The sequence below is a fragment of the Lissotriton helveticus genome, chromosome 1_1 (assembly GCF_964261635.1).
Source record: "Lissotriton helveticus chromosome 1_1, aLisHel1.1, whole genome shotgun sequence".
Classification (NCBI taxonomy): Eukaryota; Metazoa; Chordata; class Amphibia; order Caudata; family Salamandridae; genus Lissotriton; species Lissotriton helveticus.
Window position 1 is genome coordinate 913,553,509 of NC_136057.1, and position 13,436 is coordinate 913,566,944.

Here is a 13,436-nt window from a genome sequence, read left to right on the forward strand (position 1 = left end):
ACAAATAGCAACAGAGACCGTTGAGATATGTAGAAAAAATAAATATAATGTCTTAAAACAAGTTGATGAAGACGATGAAAATAACCCGGCCGACCAGGAGGAGGGCGAGGAGGACGAAGATGCAGAGAGCTTGACTCTCTCTGAGCTTTCGGCAGAACTGAGCCTGTTAGCCGTTGGGGAGAAAGGAGAGGAGGATGGGAAGGACAACGGAACAAAGACAGGCTGGCTAGAGAAAGCGGTGGATAATGGGGTCAAAGCTGACAACATGTCTCTGTCTAAGGGATCTGAGAGTCAATCAACCCCCAAGCAATACCCTCTCTTCTCAAAACCTCTTCTCCAACAGGGGCAATTTTCGAGCACTCCCACACGGGGAGAGACAAGCCAAGAAGGGGCAAGTGGCACGGCGTGCCGAGATGTTTCTAATGCTGGGGGGGACATAAACAGCCCCACAACACCTGACCCACCAGCAGCGGCACAAGAAGTCATTTTAAGCTTGGAAGAAGCAGTCTAGGCAGCATTAACTGTAACAACCAGAGCTTCTCCTTCCGCTGTGCTGCCTCAGACCCTCTCCAACCCGCTTGTCCAGCTGACTACAAGCCCAAGCCATAAGTTGACAATGAATGTTCTAAGCCATGACTCAAGCTCAAAAGTATCTCAGGTTCCCCAGGAAGGCGGTTTGTCCTCTCTCCCGAACGCCACAAAAATGATCTCTATTGAAGATATGCTCGTGATTATCCTTCAGGAACTAAGAGACTTTAAAAACTCTCAGGCTCTGGAGATCTCACAGCTACACAGCAGGCTCACGAAAATGGAGGAACTTCTTGGCAATCTCCCCTCGAGAGTCTCAGAAGCGGAAGCTCGAATCTCGTCCCTAGAGGGTTCTCTTATGATAATGCAGAAAGATCTCCATGTGGCCAATAAAGAGAAAACTCAACTAACGGAAAAAATGCAGGACCTTGAAAATTACAACAAGAGGTCCAACCTACGGTTAGTAGACATACCAGAGGGACTTGAAGATAAGGATGTGGTTATATGGTCTGAGTCTCTCCTGAAAAAAGCTATACCTGATCTTGAAGGTGACCTTACGATAACAAGGGCCCACAGAGTCCCGGCGTATAAACCGAACAATTTGAAATACCTACCCCCGAACAATTTTGCTCACCTTTTCCGATTTTAGGGTAAAGGAGAAAATTCTAAATACCTCATTCTCTAAGAAAATATTCAATGCGGAGGGGGCAAAACATTTTCGGATTTTTTCGGATATGTCGGCGGCATCCGCCCATAGACGCAGGGACTTTGTTAAATTGATTGACTCGTTTAAGAGCAATGGAGCTCAAGCCATGATAATACAACAATCGAAACTTAAAGTACTGGCCAGAGGGAATTTTTTTATTTTTACGGATCTCCTTGAAGCTCAGTCTTTTCTTGAAGGTCTGGGAGCCTAAGTCGCTGTTGAGCTTTTAATTACCTTAAGAGCGAGCCCGCAACGGAGACAGGAAGCACACAAGGATGCAATGAAATGGTATCCAAGAAGAAGAAATATCAGAGAAGGACGAAGTGGGACACTGGGTATCTCCGTCCACTCTAGGGGGGGAGGGAAGGGGGGTGAAGGGGGGTGTTGCAGGGGGAAAAAAGAGAGTTCATATATTGAAGTATTATTGGTTTCTATACTGACACAGCTATGGTACGGACAATGTTACAGTTAAAAGATTTTTTTTTGTACAAAAGGGCGAATCAACTTTTGTTATTCTGCACTTGTCACTTTAAAGTTTAATTAATATGCTGTTTCCTCTATCCCTTGTGCTTTGCTGCTATTATAAACTCTCTGCTTACTTGCGTACAGAGAAGTCAAGAATAATATGTTCTGCTGTGGCACAAGTGTGTTGAGTATCTGCGTATCTGGTAATCTGCTAATCTGCTCTTTTAAATAGGGAGAGGTTTACAACAATATAATGCTGCTCTTTTTGTTTTGGTTAGTTTTTTTGGTTGTTGGATCACACATTTGTGTCTATTTGCTCATTGCGTATTTGCACAAGGGGAGGTTTAAAACCTTTATGTTCTGCTGCTATTATACAATTGTGCTGCTTATTCGCATATTTGCACAAAGAGAGATCTAGATCTTTTTTGCTCTATTGCACACATATGTTGCTCTTTTTTGCTTATTTTGCACAATTAGAGGTTTAGGGGGGAAAAAATGTGTTGTAATTTGACTTTGACTATCTGCTGCTATAATACATATATGCTGCTTTTTGCTTCTTTGCACAGTTTGTGGTTTAAAATCCCCGGGATATGTTTATTTATATATTACCTGTTGTCGCTACAGATGTTTTTTTACTGTGATGAAAAAATAGCATGTTGAAGATTATCTCTTTTAACGTGAATGGTTTGAATAATGTTCGCAAAAGAAACACCATTGAGTGCTGGTTAAAAATTCTTCTCCCAGATGTTATCTATCTACAAGAAACTCACTATAGAGATCAAGCTGAGTCAGATACAATTCTCAAGAGCTGGGTAGGTCATAAAATATCCTCAATAGCTGGGATGGCGCAGAGAGGAGTATGCATATTAATAGGAAGACATATAGGCTTCAATTTGGAAGGTGCACTTATAGACCCCAGAGGTAGATGGGCAGTTGCGCATGGCAAATTAAATAATGCAAACATAATTTTTGCCACAATATACGCACCTATTCTAGATGACCCTCTGCCATTCCTACAGATAAAGTACGCTATAACAGGCCTTCCTGGACCAATAATATGGGGGGGAAATTTTAATTTTTTACAAAATCCTTTTACTGGACTCCTCCAAGAAAGATCGCCGCCAGAACAAACCCCATGTTGATATGGCCATCCAAAGCTGCAAATTAGATCTCGATGTTATTGATAATTGGCATTTCTTTAATCCCCTTAAACGAGAATATTCATGCCATTCAGCAAAGTATAACTCTGCATCCAGGTTAGATTATTTTTTAACTTCTCATGATTTAGAGTTATATAATTATGTCCATTTACCAAATGCCTTCTCAGACCATGCAGCACTTTGTATGGAGGTAAAATTGGGAATACAAGACACAAGGCCCTTAAGAAGATGTTTTTTTAATAAATCGAATCTCCTAGATCCACAATGGTGTATAGATATAGAAGAAGAGATCGAGCATTTTTTTATACAGAATAGAGGCACTGCCCCATTAAATATAACCTGGGATGCATTTAAGGCCACCCTACGGGGGCTAATAGCGTCTAAAGATATACCAAAGTAGATAGCAAGAAGGGCGGAGGAAACTAATTTGCAAACTCAACTCACGCAGGCAACCCAAGAACACTACAGGGTTAGGTCACCGCTCTCTGGGCAAAAGCTGTCTGAGGCAAAGTCTATGATGAAGGATTTCTATTATGATCTAGGGGAGACTAATAGCAACCTCTGTGCCCAAAAGATCTACGAGGAGAGTGAATACACAGGGAAGCTCCTGGCCTGGCAAGCCAAAGAAAACCAGGCTCGAAATAGGATAGACCAACTAATTGACCCCATCACTAAATCACATGCCAAGACTACTGCCTCTATTGGTGAGCTGTTTTTAAAACACTACGAGGGAATCTATCAAGCAACCGAAGGGGCTACATCTTATTCCATTGGGGAATTTTTAGGATCACTTGCGATACCTAAACTAGAGGATGAGGCTAAGAAATACCTCATAGAGGATTTCTCAATGCTTGAACTAGAGGAGGTGATTGCCTCCATCCCCAATGGTAAGGCCAATGGTGATGATGGTCTTCCTATCGAATTTTGAAAAAAAAGGAAAGGACAAGGAAAATTTAAATTCGTACAGACCTATAAGTCTTTTAAATACAGATTACAAAATTTTTAGCAAACCGATTAAATAAAATAGTGGGGACTCTAGTAGCCCCTGATCAGTGCGGTTTTATTGCTGGTAGGCACCTTCATTCAAATACAACATTTTTATTGGAGGCACTAGATTATTTTAAGATTAATAAGGTGAAGGCTCAAATCTGGCTTTTAGATGCGGAGAAAGCCTTCGATCTAGTGTCATGGGATTGCCTTTTTGCTATTTTGCACAGTTTCAATTTCCCGATTGTTTTTATTTCTTTTTTAAAACAACTTTATATGAATTCTAGGGAACTGAGTATCATCAATAACACCAACATTGGGACATGTCAGGTCACTAGGGGCACGCGACAAGGATGCCCCCTATCGCCAATTTTATTTGCGTTATTTATTGAACCGTTGGCGATTGCAATCAGGGATATAAGGACCGACACTGCCCCAGTAGTTGGAATGACAAATATAACATTATATGCCAATGATATTGCCCTTTTTTTAGATTCTAAACCCTCAAGTCAATTGAGAATTTTAAAAATCTTCTCTGACTTCCAAAAACTAGGGGGCTACAAGATTAATGTTAACAAAACGGAAATTATTTTAACTAACTGCACTTTAGACACTTTAGTACCGGAATTCAGGCGGATTTACAACACAAACCCAAAAAGATACCTGGGAATATTTATTTCGGACAATCTGGAAGACCTGCATTCGCTAAATTTTCTACCTCTGTTAAAAAAGGTGGGGTCTCTTTTAGACCGCTGGAATTTATTACCCTTGTCTTTAATGGGATGGGCAGCGTTAATACGTATGTCAATTTTACCGCTTTTTAATTTTCTTTTTAGCGACGTACCCTGTGCAATCCAGCCCTTCTTTTTTTAAAAAAGTAGATGCTTTGATCTCCTCTTTTCTCTGGGCAAAAAAATCTCCTAGACTCGCACTTAGCACTTTATATCTTCCATTTGCACAAGGAGGACTGTCCCTCCCAAATATTAGAGAATACTATTTCGCATCATTTGCACACCATAGTTTTAGTTTTTTTTCTTAGAAACACATGAGGCAGACAATTTTTTTATGAAGATGTTGTCAGACTCAAAAATCACTGACCCGGTTAGAATTGCGAAAGATCCCAAAAAAGTTCGCTACAAGTTCCTACAGTGGATTTTTAAACAGTAAACTCAGTTTTTGAATTTTTATTGTATCCGCAAAATAGGCAATACAACGGATCTAACTAACTTCAGTTCAGGGGAAGAGGGCTGTATGGACAATAGCATAATAAGACTTCCTCACAGGTAATAGGTGGAAGTCTTGGGATGAAATTTCCAGACAGATACACCACTCTCATACAATTCTGAATTGGTCATTTCTTATGTTCACTCCAAAACTCAGAGAGCTTGATATAGGAAATTTATTCCATAAAGTAAATATCTCTACAGCTATTAATAATCGAACACAAAAGAAGATGAGCATGTGGATTAAAATATTAAAAGAAAACAAAGGGCAGGAACTCTCTAATAAGATTATTGAGAGGTGGAAAAAGAGGGAAGACATTGAAATTAGCCAGCAGATATGGGATAAGATAAATAAATTTAATAAAACCATCTTTCGCGGCGCTAATTTTAAACTCATGCAATTTTACAATAAATGGTTAATCTACAGAACTCCCTCTTTCCTCCACAGTATCTTTCCACACGTCCCGGACAAATGTTTTCGATGTGAAGAAAAAGACACCTGGAAACATATTGTCTGGGAGTGCCCAAAAATTCAGTCATTCTGGAAGGAAATAGAAAAATACCTCTCTATTGAGCTCAAAGCCACTATAATTTTTGATGATTTAATTCCTGTTCTAGGTTTCTCTTCAAGTTCTACTCCATATGATGAGCCCCTTTTTATTGCTTCTTTAATAGCGAAATCCCTAATTTTGCAGTCCTGGAAAACAAATCTTGTGCCAACTTTCAGGCATGGAAGGTAAAACTACTACGAATCCAGGGCAGGGAAAGAAAATATGCATTGAGATCTGGGGCCCTCAAGAAATATGAAAAGTTTTGGAGTATATTTGAATCTTAGTTTGTTGTTTCTTGATACCTAACTGTAATCGCATCTTCTCAAATATTAGTCTGCCAGATTGTTTATAATTATTCACATTGCACTTTATAAGTCTCTGAATTGATGACATTTTAAACACGTTTTTGTATTTTCTATGCCCTGTACTGTATTAATTCTATTTACTAAATGTGTCTTGTAATGTATATTCTATCTTTATGAACTCTCAATAAAAAAAATTAAAAAAATGAATCTCTAGGGCTATGCCCTAAGCTAGAAGACAATGCTGACAAAAACCATTGCACCCATTATGGCCTAAAGATGGCATCGTTCAGATGTCATGGCCTAATCACAACTGCATTTTGTAGTATGTTTAGTGCCGCCTGCATAGCCGTTTGCTGCCACTTTACTTGCCTCCCTGCCTATCGGAGGAGCTCCGCTCCAGGAGCATCGGACAGGAGACTTCTGCCTGCGGGGACTGGGACGGGACTGTGCGAGACCCAGCATTCACAGCGCCTTGACGAACACAGCGCAGCTGGTGTCTCTTCCCGCCCCCAGCACTCCCCACTTAACCCCGCCCTCTCCCGCGGACCGCGGGACGCGCGCGGGACGCAGCTCGGGGCGAAGACCGGGCAAAGAGCGGGCCGTTTGAGGCCGCTCGAGGACGGCAGAGACCGGCCCGGGCCACCCCTCCATCGAGGTCGGTATATCACCCCTCGCATACCACCATTAGGATTCTGTCAGCCCATATAAGTAGTCTTGCCACAATGAGTCAAATGGAGACCAGGAGTAAATCAAATTTGGCTATGGCTGGACCTTCCACGGCAGGAACGGCTCAAGGTAAAATCGACAACTATTTCCTTAAAGCGGGTTTCTATGCTGATCGATGACATTACTGTTTTGGAAAGACGCATTTCCCAGGAAATTGAGTGGGTTAGGAGATCATCCATGGGCACTCTAGCACTGGCCAAAACCCCCGAGGAAAGGCGGAACGTGAATGGCTCACTGGCTGGAGCTTGTGGGGGGGGATCCACTACCTGTCCACTTAGATCTCTCTGAGGAAACCTTTAGCGACCTTGAAGATATGAGTCTACTGACCCTCCCACTGACCCAATGCACACAAACTTCAACCTCTATTACTGTGGAGGTCCCTACCGAACAAATTCTTATCTCACCCAGGGAGGAACCCCCATTGGTAACGTATATAGTAGACAATATAGATACATCAAGCAGAGCTAGGGGAGTAAGGGAAGGGGCAACACAGAAAAGGAAGATGGGGGACCAAGCAAAAGAGAAAGGAAGGCCAAAACACCAAGACTAGGCACAATACATGATAAGGGTAGCCTTGATAGATCGGAGACCCCCTTATCAGACAGAACGGAGCCTCCCGTATTAGCAAATCTTCCTATCGACCCTCCTCCTTCCACAGTAGATCGTACTATGGAGGTAGAAGAAGAGGATATTACACTCACAGACATAAGGAATCTGCTTAGGTCACTGCTCAGCCCTATAGAAGCCCGCCTGATCAAGATAGAGGCAAGGCTCACCAAATTTGAGAAATCTACCACCCAGTTTATGGATAGTTGGAAAGCCGCGAATAATCGCCCTACAGTACCAAGCGCAGACCCAAAATCCAAGAAGGGTCCTGAGCCCCAGACCTTGATTAATAAAAAGGGCGTAGAAAATGGTAAATCCTCAAATTCAACTGCAAAATCTAATCCGGCCACCCATCAGGCATCTAGCCTAAAGCAAAATAATCCCTCCTCCGGTTCACAGCAACCAACAACAACTGCAGTGGCAGCTCAACCACACACCCCCTGTACACAGCAAACATTAACAGCTACCGATGTACCATACTCACAATTACCGACTCCAACTGTATCCAAATCCTTACTAATCAATACACAAAAACCTCAAAACCCTAACACCATATCACAAAAAACACAAAGAACAGTAACAGTAAACCTTCCACCAGAGGTAGCTGCATATACTGTCATTTTAGCCGGGGTACCGGAACTAAAACCAGCGACCAGTGAAACAGGGGCCTCATTAAAAAACAAAGTCATGAATTGGCTATCCACATTTAGGCCACTCCCCAGAGGCATGACCAGCGATATTCGCATGGTGAGAAGAGTCTCATGGGTAGGGAAGAGTCCCAAAACAATCAGTGGCGACTGTATATTGGTCAGTTTTAAAGAACCAGGAACAGTTTCCTATATCTGTGGCTGCTTTCCAGATGAGGAGGGGAACAATATCCAGCCACTTCACCTCTCTTTTTTTTATCCATCAAACAGTCACATAGGCAATGATCAGAGATGGGAATACTCACATGAGCCACTGGGAAATTGGGGGGAAAATCAAGGAGGGAGGAGGAATTCCTATAATCATGCGAATGGCATCGGGCCATGCTTTGACACATGACGAGGCTCAGGGTTGGGAAACTGTCACTAGAAGAGGGGTGGGAAGGGGTGGCCGGGAGCGAGGAGCAATCTGGCCCCCGAGATACTATCAGCCCCCATTTCTCCCATTATTCAATCGGTTCGATTGTCTTGAAATGGTGGATTGACAGTATGACTTTGAAGGTAGGGTATACCCCCACCTATCCGGGCAAGCCGCACCCAACACCATCGGGGGAGGAGGGCATACACTTCCCAAAACTAACCATGGGGGGGAACCCCCCTCCCGCACAAATTTAGAAGATCCTCCACAGAGAGCAGACAGGGAAACAGAACTAGTGGACGCCCACAGGGGACAAGATCCTACACGAGGGATGCCCCCAAAAGATCACGCCGATCCAATGGTAAATCTAGGTACAAGGGGAAACAACCAGCACGCTCCTTATATACTAAAACTGCTGTCATGGAACGTGGCTGGATTGGCGAACAAAAAAGATTCCCAACCGTGGGCCGATTTAACAGATTCTAGAAGCGTCTGTCTCTTGCAAGAGACTTGGGCAAGGGAGGAGTATACCTCTCGAGGTTTTGACATATTCTCTATACCGGCAAGATGGGGAGGGAGAGGTCGCCCATCAGGGGGACTGGCAATCTGGGTGGCATCGCATCTGGGTTGCCTAGCTACACGTCAAAATGTAGACTCAGAAGATATATTGGCTGTCCTCCTTGAATGGCCTAGATCATTTAAATTACTTATAATAAATGTCTATTCCAGACCGACCCCCATATCGAGCACCTCAAAAACCATTGAAGAACTGTCCTCTTTCTTGGAGGCTATTCCGGAGGGCACATCATACCTAGTGGGGGGGGATTTTAATTCACACTTTGAGCCATTACCGGGCCTACTTGATGGACCCTCCCTAGAGGAGGATTCAAGTTGGCAGGTTCCCGCGACAGAGGCCCCCCCTCCGAGAGCATGGACACCACTAGCCGTGCAGATAAATATGCTCACCCTCGCTCACGGCCTTAGGGCTTGCAACGGCCGTGTCAAATCTGACATCCCGTGCAAATGTACATACAATAAAATTGGGAGGGAATCTAGATTAGACTACCTACTGGTACAATTATCCGCTTGGAAAAGGGTGATAGATTTTAGAGTAACAGTCAGAGAAGACAGTGATCACAATGCCCAGTGATCAAATTGGAATACGCCATTCCCCATACTGAGGACAAGGCATCGAATGAACAAAAGCCCAGGGAAGGGTACCTCCTAGAAAACAACAGAAGGAGGATAAGATGGGAAAAGCTGTCCACTAGAGAAGATAAGTTAGCCATCCTCTATGCTAGGATTACACCAATCTTAGCAGAGGCATTCGCCTCGTGGGTCCCAGTGAGCATGCAGGAAAACAGAGAGCATCTCCTGCGCATACATGATCAATTAATTAAAACTCTGGAGCTGGACCTCTTTAGTAGTGGACCCTCCAGGACCCGGGGACCTCATAAAGATACCTGGTTCAATATCTCATGCCGAAACGCCAAACGTGACCTTCTACTAACTATTAAAGCCGGAGGATCAAGGGAGGAGATCCGTAGTAGAAGGCGGGCGTATAAGACACTTGTGGAAAACGCCAAGATAGAGTGGGATCTCCAACACTGGGAGAATCTCTCTGAGCTATTAGCGACGAGGGATTCCCGCAAATTTTGGCGCATAGTCAATCATGGTTCTGAAGACCTTCCCTCGGCAATCGAACCAAACATTGCCCCGAGTGTCTGGCAAAATCACTACCAGTCTTTATATTCCACGGAGGTTGGAGGGCTGGAATTCCCATTCTATAACATCAAAAACAATCAGGCACTGGACCCTTTCACCGAGAAAGAGGTGAGGATGGCGATAGCAGGGTTATCCTCTGGAAAGGCACCTGGCCTGGATGGGGTGCCGGGAGACTTATTTAAACAGGAACCAGGAATTTGGGCACCTTATCTTCTGCTGATGTTCAATGCAGTTCTTGAGGGAATGGAAATACCTGATACTTGGCTGGGGGCGGAGGTGGTCCCGATTTTTAAAAAGGGATCTCCCCTGCTCCCAGCCAACTATCGCCCAATTAGCCTCATTGACGTCTCGCAGAAGCTATTTGGCAGGCTAGTACTTAACAGGTTACAAACCTGGTTGGAGGAGACTGACACCCTTACCCCATTGCAGGCGGGATTCAGAAAAGGAGTCTCTACAGTCGACCAAATACTCCGATTAAATATCATTTACTGGAAGACAGTACTGATCGAGGGCGGCACCCTCTACGCGGTCTTCGTGGACCTTCGTGCCGCCTTCGATCTGGTCCCTAGGGCCAAACTGTGGGAGGTATTGGTCGAGCTGGACGTCCCGGGTGAAATCCTCCAAATTCTAATTAGACTGCACAAAGACAATTATGCCCGAGTTAGATGTGGGAAAGAAGGCAGGTTGACTGACAGGTTTCCCGTTCGCAGAGGGGTACGGCAGGGTTGCGTACTAGCGCCGACCCTGTTTTGCCTCTTTGTGAACGGGGTGATAGAACACCTGAGCAGGATCCCCAATATTGATGCACCAAAATTGAACAGCAGCAGGGTACCCGCGATCATGTTTGCGGACGACACCCTGCTGCTGTCCAAATCACCATGGGGTTACAGAGGGTCTTGGATGGTTTCTTGGGCTTCTGTAATGAAAGGGGTTTTGAAATCAATCCCTCAAAAACAAAATTCATGATCCTTAACCCCAAGCCCAAAAATTCCCCAAATCCCCGCCTGGGCACAACATCTCTGGAAAGGGTCTACATAATAGAATATCTGGGTATTACCCTAAACCAGAACCTAACATGGTCGGCCCATATAACGAAAGCGAGCACAAAACTAGCTCAGAGGGCGGGAGGCATCACAAGAATTTCTAGGAAATCCCCACTGCGTCCGCTGGCACCTGCTATCCATATTTATAAAGCTCAAGCCCGGGGGGGAATTATCTATGGGAGCGAGCTCTGGGGACACACCCTGCCACACACTATCCAGGCCATAAAAAATAAATTTATCAGACAATTGGTTGCCCTCCCCCCGAGCACCCCACTCCTCCCATTAAGACTGGATCTGGCACTGCGACCCATCACTGAAGAACTGGGCCTTAAACCTCTGATCTATTGGCGTCGCCTATGGAGTAGCCAGGATCTCGTCAATTACAGAAATGAGCTGCAGGAATTTCTAAAGTTACCCAACGCCACTAAAATACCTTGGCTAAGGTACATCAGGAGTATGTACATGTCTCTCGGAGTGCCATAGCTATGGACAGATCCGGAATATGCGTCCGCAAGGATCTCCAGGAAAACACTTTCCAATTTATTTTACAATTTTATGCTCCAAAAAACACTGGCCACCACCCGGGAAGGGTCTCTCACCGACCTCGTCATTAAGGTAAAAGACTCATACAGCCATGAGTGTGTATTAGATGGTATCTTACCGACGTTCACACGGAAGATCTTCTTGCAATGGAGGTACGGGTCTCTCCCCTTAAGGTCTTTCACAAAGTCCTGGGCTGGCCGACTGGAGACAGGGGCGTGTCCGGCCTGCGCATATAAACTGGAGAGTGACTTGCACGTGGTATTGTTCTGTAAAGCCTATACTAGAATTAGGTGTCATTGGCTGGTGCCACTTCTAAAAAATTTGGGATTCAGAACATACGCCCCGGCTTACAGAGTCCTAAAGACAGACCTATCTGTGCCAACTATGTTCGCAATGGCACATTTTTTGACTGCAATGTGGCGGGTCCGCGCACAAATAATGGAGGGCACTATAATTGCATGAAACATTCTTCTCTTACCCCCTTGCATTTGGCCTAGTTGCGCTCTTCAAAACAGCATCAAATTAGTATCTGTATAAATATTATATTAAGAATTGTATTTTAAAAATAGTATACTTGTATAATGTCTTTTATCGTTTTTAATGACTAAATATTTGTATATCTTTTATGATCTTTCATGATCGAAATAAAGATTTTTGAAAAAAGTATGTTTAGTAGTATTAAAATAGTTCTACTAATATACAACAATATGCAACTTCCAAACGTGTGTGCAGAAGTTCTGCCTTTACCTCTCCTGTCTTTTTCTGTGCACAGATCTCCTTGTCTCTACACACATACGTTTACGTATTAGTAGTAAATGCAGGAGGTACAGACGGAAGTGGCTGGAAGATGGAGATTACACATGACTAAATGGATTAGTGAGGAGTAAGGAGGGGTTTAGGGAGTGTTAGGTACTGATTTAGGGATAGAAGTGCATCCACCCACAAAAGAGTAAGACAATTGCTATTCACAAATGGCTCTTCTAAAGTTACTACAGCCACAGAAGGGGCCCAAAAGAGTAGTAAATTGCTCCATCTTAGAGTTGGAGTTAGTCCAGCACCACAGATGGCCAAGCACTGGTACTGCAACATCCTCCCTCAAAAAATAATGGAGGTAGGGACTTAAAATAAAGTCCCATAGGAAATAATGTTAGATTACATTATTTAAAAAGGTTAAATATATAAATAAATATAATTTAATGTTAAAAATGATTCACATTTATTTTTAGATTAAAAATGTTTGGATAACTTTTTCAAATTAAAAAAACGTAGCATTAATATTTATTAAACTATAATCAAATTAGTTTTCCTTAATTTTATGCATTGCATTTAATATTTTTTGATACATATATGTTTGATGTTGGACTTTGACGTTCAATAGTCCCCTACATCACATTCGGGCCGTGCCTGTCAACAGTATCACCTACTCACACGACTATACATCACTAATGCTCTCATGCAGTGCTGTGTCTGTAACAGTGTCATACATTATACTCACTAGGGTTCAATTCAGGGAAGAAAAGTCCATCTCGCTCATACAAGGGCATACGGGGTCTGTTCATTGCAGCAGAGCAATCAGCCTAATTGTTCCTGTTGTAACATGTGAAGTTACTGGCTGATGATGATAAGTATAAGATTTGCCTCCTTCTATTTATGTCTTACTCTGAAGTCACAATCACAGGGGGTTGTGGAATGCACACCTGCTCACACTTTGTAGTCTGTTAGTTGCTCTGCATGTACTCCGATGAGCGTGCAGTTTGGTCATAGTGTCCTGCCCAAAAGATACTAGAAGATTCACAACTTTGAAAG